Raw genomic sequence first — 6,000 nt, forward strand, 5'->3', positions numbered from 1 at the left:
CACCTACCTCAAATGTGTGAGGCCTTACCTTGTGATTGTAGTTGCATTGTTCCTTGACTGAATGATGTGTAGCTTGAGTGACTGTCTTCCTTGATAAAGGAACTGAGATAGAATTACTAGCGTGTGGACTACGTAGGCCCATATGCGTGTCACCTGAAGAAGTTTGGGCATCACTCATAGAAAAGTCCTTCGAGGAAGCTCCATTAAAGGTCCATGATGTATCACCAGAAGGGAAAGGATGTGTGGAACAAGTAGATGAGTGATGAAGGCTTAAGATTGCGAAAAGAAGTGAAAGTAGGATAGCATGATGGAGACTTAGGATCAACAAGTAATCTTTTTGACTTGCAATTGTAGAATTTTTGCCCCCAGTTATTTTGATATTAGGGGAGATCAACTCTTGCTCTTTTTCTTTCATAGGAGTTTTATCCTTGACTTTGATTTTTGCAGAGTCCAATAGCTTTTGATTTTGATTTGGACTAAAGGAATTTTCTTTATTTTTGACTTTTAGATTTTTCTTTTCAAAGCTTGATTTTTGATCCCCAATGAGTAAGGGCTTTTGTAATTCTTGTTGATCCAAGTCTGGAAGTGGAGTGGAAATGGAATGAGTGGATGAAATAGTAGAGCTATGTGAGTTCACAAGAGGGCTGGTGATACGCTCAATAGATTCTTTGTTGGAACCACTCTTAGGACTATTGATATCAAGAGATGCTTGCACCACTAGAGGAGATTTGCATTCAAACTTAGTAGCCACAACGCTAGGTGGTTCACACCTAATTCTTTGGCATTGCAAATTGTTTGTAGGTTGTTCCTATTGATAGAATACCTTAGGAGATAATGGGAGTTGGTCAACATGAAATATATACTCTCCACATCCTAGGTCTTTAATCTTGAACTTTTCTTTTAGCTCTGCTTGTTTGGATGTAGAAGCTTTTAATGATTCTGGATCCACATATGCTAAAGATGGAATAGCTTCTCGATTGGCTGGAATTGTTATTTATGATCTAGGTCATAGATTATTGCAATAAATAAAAGGATTTGGATCTGCTTTGACGGTCACTTCAACTCCATTGTGTGGAAACTTGATACATTGATGATATGTAGAAGGGACTACGCTCATCTCATGAATCCATGGACGTCCCAAGAGTATGTTGTATGTGAGATCTAGATCTAGGAGTTGACAAACCACATCCTTTGTAACTGGCCCAACTCTGAGAGGTAAGGTGATTGTGCGCTTGGATGAACACTCTTCATCATCATATGCCTTGATGGTGATTTTGTTTGTAGAATTCACAGCTTTATCAGAATATCCCAATTGTTTAATTGTGCTCAATGTACAAATGTTTAGACCTGCTCCTCCATCTATCAGGACTCATTTGATTCTATGTTTGTTTAGGAAGGCTTCAATGTGTAATGGTGCATTATGTGGCTGACTTATGGAGGCATCATCGGCTTCTGTGAAAGTAAGGGAGTGTGGAATGGAAAGGTATCCCACCATGGCTTGAAATTGGTCCACGTTCAGATCAGTAGGAATAGCAGTATCTCTCAAGATTTTGTCAAGAATAGCTTTATGTGCGGGAGATATGCGTAGGAGCTCAAGAATGGAGATGAGCGCGGGTGTCTTCCCTAATTGTTCTACAAGGTCATACTCAGGTTTGGTTGATGAGGAAGCGGTGTTCTTGGCTAGAGCACCTTGCAAAGTGATTTTACCTTGGCGAGTTGTAACATGACATTCAGAGGTAGGTTCAGAAGAAGATTCAACACCTTTTAGGACAATCTTGGGTCTTTGGGTAGAATTCTCAGACGTTTTGTCCTTGATGATAATGGTAGAGACATAATTGTCCATCAAGATGTGATTGATAGTTGAATCATAGTTGTAGGATGCTCTGGTATAGTTGGTTTGATCCTCTGTGGCTTTAGCTTTTTCCTTGTCATGCTTTGGGAGTGGTTCCTTAAACATCTCATGTTCTTGATTGGATGAGTGTCCCTCAATCTCAATGTCACCTCTATCAATGAGATCTTGTATGATGTTCTTCAGTCGATGACAATTTCTTGTCTTATGACCCTTGCTCTTATGAAATTCACAATACTCGTCATCATTCCACCAATTTGGTTTGACCTTTGGTTCATATGGCGGGAAATCTAGAATTGTGATTACCTTGTTTGCCACAATCTTCTTGAAAACTGACTCAAGTGGTTCTCCCAATGGAGTGTACTTCCTTTGTGATCTGGAAGTTGTTTGAGTATTCACTTGATTGTTTGTAGAACTTGATCTAGAAAAAATGAATTTGGGTCGCACTGTATTGGCATCCAACACACCATCATTGACTGTGTTCTTATTTTTATTCCAAAATCTTGGCTTGTCTTTTCCTTTAAAGTCGTCTTTGTTTTCCTTGAATATCTTAATGACTCCTTGTTCAATTAGAACCTTCTCTATTGCTAAGCCTTTTTCAATCACATCTTTGAAGGTGGACAAACAAGCTTTCCTTAGATCATAACCAATCTCTTTGTTAACATTTTGGGTGAACATTTCTACCATTTGTTTTTGTGGAATTTCACAAGAGCATCTGCTGGCTAGATTTCTCCATCTTTGTAAAAATGATGCAAAAGATTCTCCCTCTTTTTGCTTAGTATTGCACAAAGTAGTGACTGATATGTCTGTCTCTATGTTGTAGGAGAAATGTTGAATAAATGCCTCTGCTAAGTCACCCCATGACTTAATTCCAGGTGGAAGTTGGGAGAACCATTCCATAGCTTGATCACCTAAGCTTTGTGGGAATAATCTCATCAAATATGTCTCTTCTGCTGCTACCTCAATGCAAATTGTGAAAAATTATCTTATGTGTGCCTTAGGATCCCCTTTTCCTCTATACTTATCAAATTTAGGCGTCACAAAGTGTGTAGGAAAAGGAGCATTGGAATGCTCTTGTCAAATGGATAAGGACATATGTCTCTCATTGTGTATGTTGGCTTCGGTGTATTTATGTCCTCCATTTTCTTTTGTAAGTCCCTGATTTGTTGCTCCAAATTGCTCTTAGGTGGAGATCGACTTCTTGGACCATACCCCATGGTTGAGGCACCAATTGGAGGAGGAGCATGTCGCATATATGGATGATATTGATCATACACATGTTCATATGGAGGAGGTCTGTAATGATGCTGCATATATGGACCACTTGGTATAGATTCATGTTGAGGAACGAAATATCTATTTTGTCCATGTATACCATACTCTACAGGCATGTCATATTCTAATGTGTTGCCCCCAAATTTGACATGGGGTTTCCTTGTGTCCAAATTTTGAGCATGCCTTTGAATATCCAATTGCTTTGGTGGTTGATCCTTAGCATTGATATGTGATTGAGCATATTTGTCTGCATAAGACTTCCATAATGGTCTACGAAGGTAAGTATCATATGTTTGACCATGTGTATGTGGGACCTCTGGTTTTTGAAGCAAAGCTGATGGTGATTCAGGTACCATATGTGGTCCTCTATTTCCTCCACTATTAGGTCTCCTTTGATCCATATTGGAGTGAGGTTGTTGCAAAGGTCTATGTTCCATTATTTGAGACATGTCAAAATCATGAGGTATCTTGGCTCCACTTTGTGCCATCATTTGTAAGAAGTATTGTCTATCCCTCCTCATTATTTCCTCAACCAATCGATTGAAATGGGGATTCATAATGGATTCTTCCACATCAACTGAATGTACTGAAAAGTTGTCCACATTGTCATTGTGTGTAGCACTATTGTTTATAGTGTCCATGTTCTCAACATTTGGATTGTTTCTATAGACATCCATGTCAGGTAATGTAGTATGATCAGAATTGAAAAAGATATCATTGTCATACTCATAAGAACTCATGTTTGCGGACTCTTGAGCCTCTTTAGTTTCTCTCCTAGATTTTTGAAGACGGGTTTCAACCATGAACTAGGTACTGACTAAGATGTGAGAGACTAGATGAAAAATGGAAAGAGTATGGAAGACCAAGAGTTGAATGGAATGTAAATGAGTCTGAAGTGTACTTGCAATGTCCAAAGTGTAAGACCAAGTATGTATGTAGTAGAGTAGGTGTGACTTCCAAAGAGATGATAGTTTCTCTTGATGAGGTAAGTTGACATTGACTCTAAGTAAAACCAAATGAGACCCAAAGGTAAGAAACCTTGATGAGGGACCACTTAGCAAAGTGTTGTTGTATGTAGTGTGTTGACAAAGTATGATGAGGACAAGCAAGTGACCTTTTGACTCAAGTTTAGACAAATGTGAATGTAATGTAAGGTGTAAAGCAATGATGGATTTTGTGAGACCCAAAGACAAGTTGAATGCTAGATGAAAACCTAGAGAAACAACCTAGGAAGCTCAAGAATTCCGAAACTGATTGCTCTTGTTTGCTGGACTGTAAAATTTTTCCAATTTGTGAAGTTGTGACCAAATTTGAATGTTTGACTATTTTTCATGACAAGAGGACACAATGTTGATGAGGACTTAATGTTTGCAAGTGTTTAGACTCTCCAAGAAAAGTGTGTTGTTTGATGTAACAATGTTTTGCATACACTTGAAAACACAAAAGACACAATGTTTTGCTGTTTGGTTTTGAATGTTTTGAATGTTTAAAATAAGTCAAGCACAATTCTTATGGCTGGCCAAGACAATAGTTGTTGATCCCACATGAGGTTTTACCCCCGAGGCTACGCTATTCAGAGCGGATACTTAGATGCTTGACCTCACTGGCTCCACCCTCGACACTCACTTCTCGGGTCAGCCAAGCATCAGTCCCCATGAAAACTCCCTATGGCGAACTTTGTATCTCTACTAAGAACCATATGTGTGTGGGCCACTACCAGAGGTCCGACCTCCTGCCCCAACAACTAGAAGGATTTGGGCTTCTAAAACAAAAAGGTGCTAGTAAGGGCATCCGCTCGTGTGGCCATACATGTGACACTTTCAGCTCTGTAAATACAGAAGGCTCCCAATCGGTAGGGGTTATGCCCTACAACCGATCAAATAAATTTGATCAAACGGGTTTATGGGGAGACATAGTGTCGGTATGAACTAATCAGCACATGTTATCCATAGTTTTCACCATGAATACAGTTGTTTATAGTGGTTCGGAAGAGGTGGGTTTTCCTTGCTACCACTTGGGTCGTTCTCTTCTCACTAGTAGTCCTAATGACCACATGGGAAGATAGGCCCTCTAAAGATTAAACAAAAAGAGCCTATTGTTCAAGACACAAAAGACAACGATTCAATTTTAATGCACCAATTGAAGTGTTTGCTAGTCTATGAAAACAAGGCACACAATAAAAATCCAAAAAACCCTTGCCAAGGACCTACAACAAAGATTTATTAGTAGTTTGGATTGTTTCAAATGATCACCCCTTCCTGCAAGCACACAAGTTAGGTAAATTTTAGATCCAAAAGACTTTGTGAAATGGGGGCCTTCAACAATGTGTTTTGTTGACCAATTCAAAGATATGATTTATCATAAAAGAAGACCACATGTAAAATTTCAAGAGATTTCCAGAAATGTAAGAAAATCCAAAAAAATTGCTAATTTACTCCAAAAATTAATTTTTTATGAAAAATCATTAAAAATTCATATAAAATGAAAAATCAATCCAAAAAATCTGAAATTTTTACTAGAGAGTCTTGATGGTCTTCCAAACCTGTACAAAAAATTTTCTGTAACAAATCCAAGCAGTTTGTGAGATATGAGTAAAATAATGTAAAACCCTAATTTTCAAAGATCTGATTTTTGAGCAATGATTTTGCATCAAATTTAAAATCAAAAAGAACAGATCCTATGTATAATTCTGAGATATTTCCAAAAATGTAATAAAATCCAAAAAATTCACTAATTTGCTCTCAAAATTAATTTTTCATGAAAAATCATAAAAAATTCATATAAAATGCAAAATCGATCCAAAAATTCTAAAATTTTTACTAAATATTTCTGATACTTTTTTTGATTTGTGCAAAAAATTTTATGTCAAAATTCAA

Source organism: Cryptomeria japonica, chromosome 3 (assembly GCF_030272615.1).
Source record: "Cryptomeria japonica chromosome 3, Sugi_1.0, whole genome shotgun sequence".
Taxonomy (NCBI): domain Eukaryota; kingdom Viridiplantae; phylum Streptophyta; class Pinopsida; order Cupressales; family Cupressaceae; genus Cryptomeria; species Cryptomeria japonica.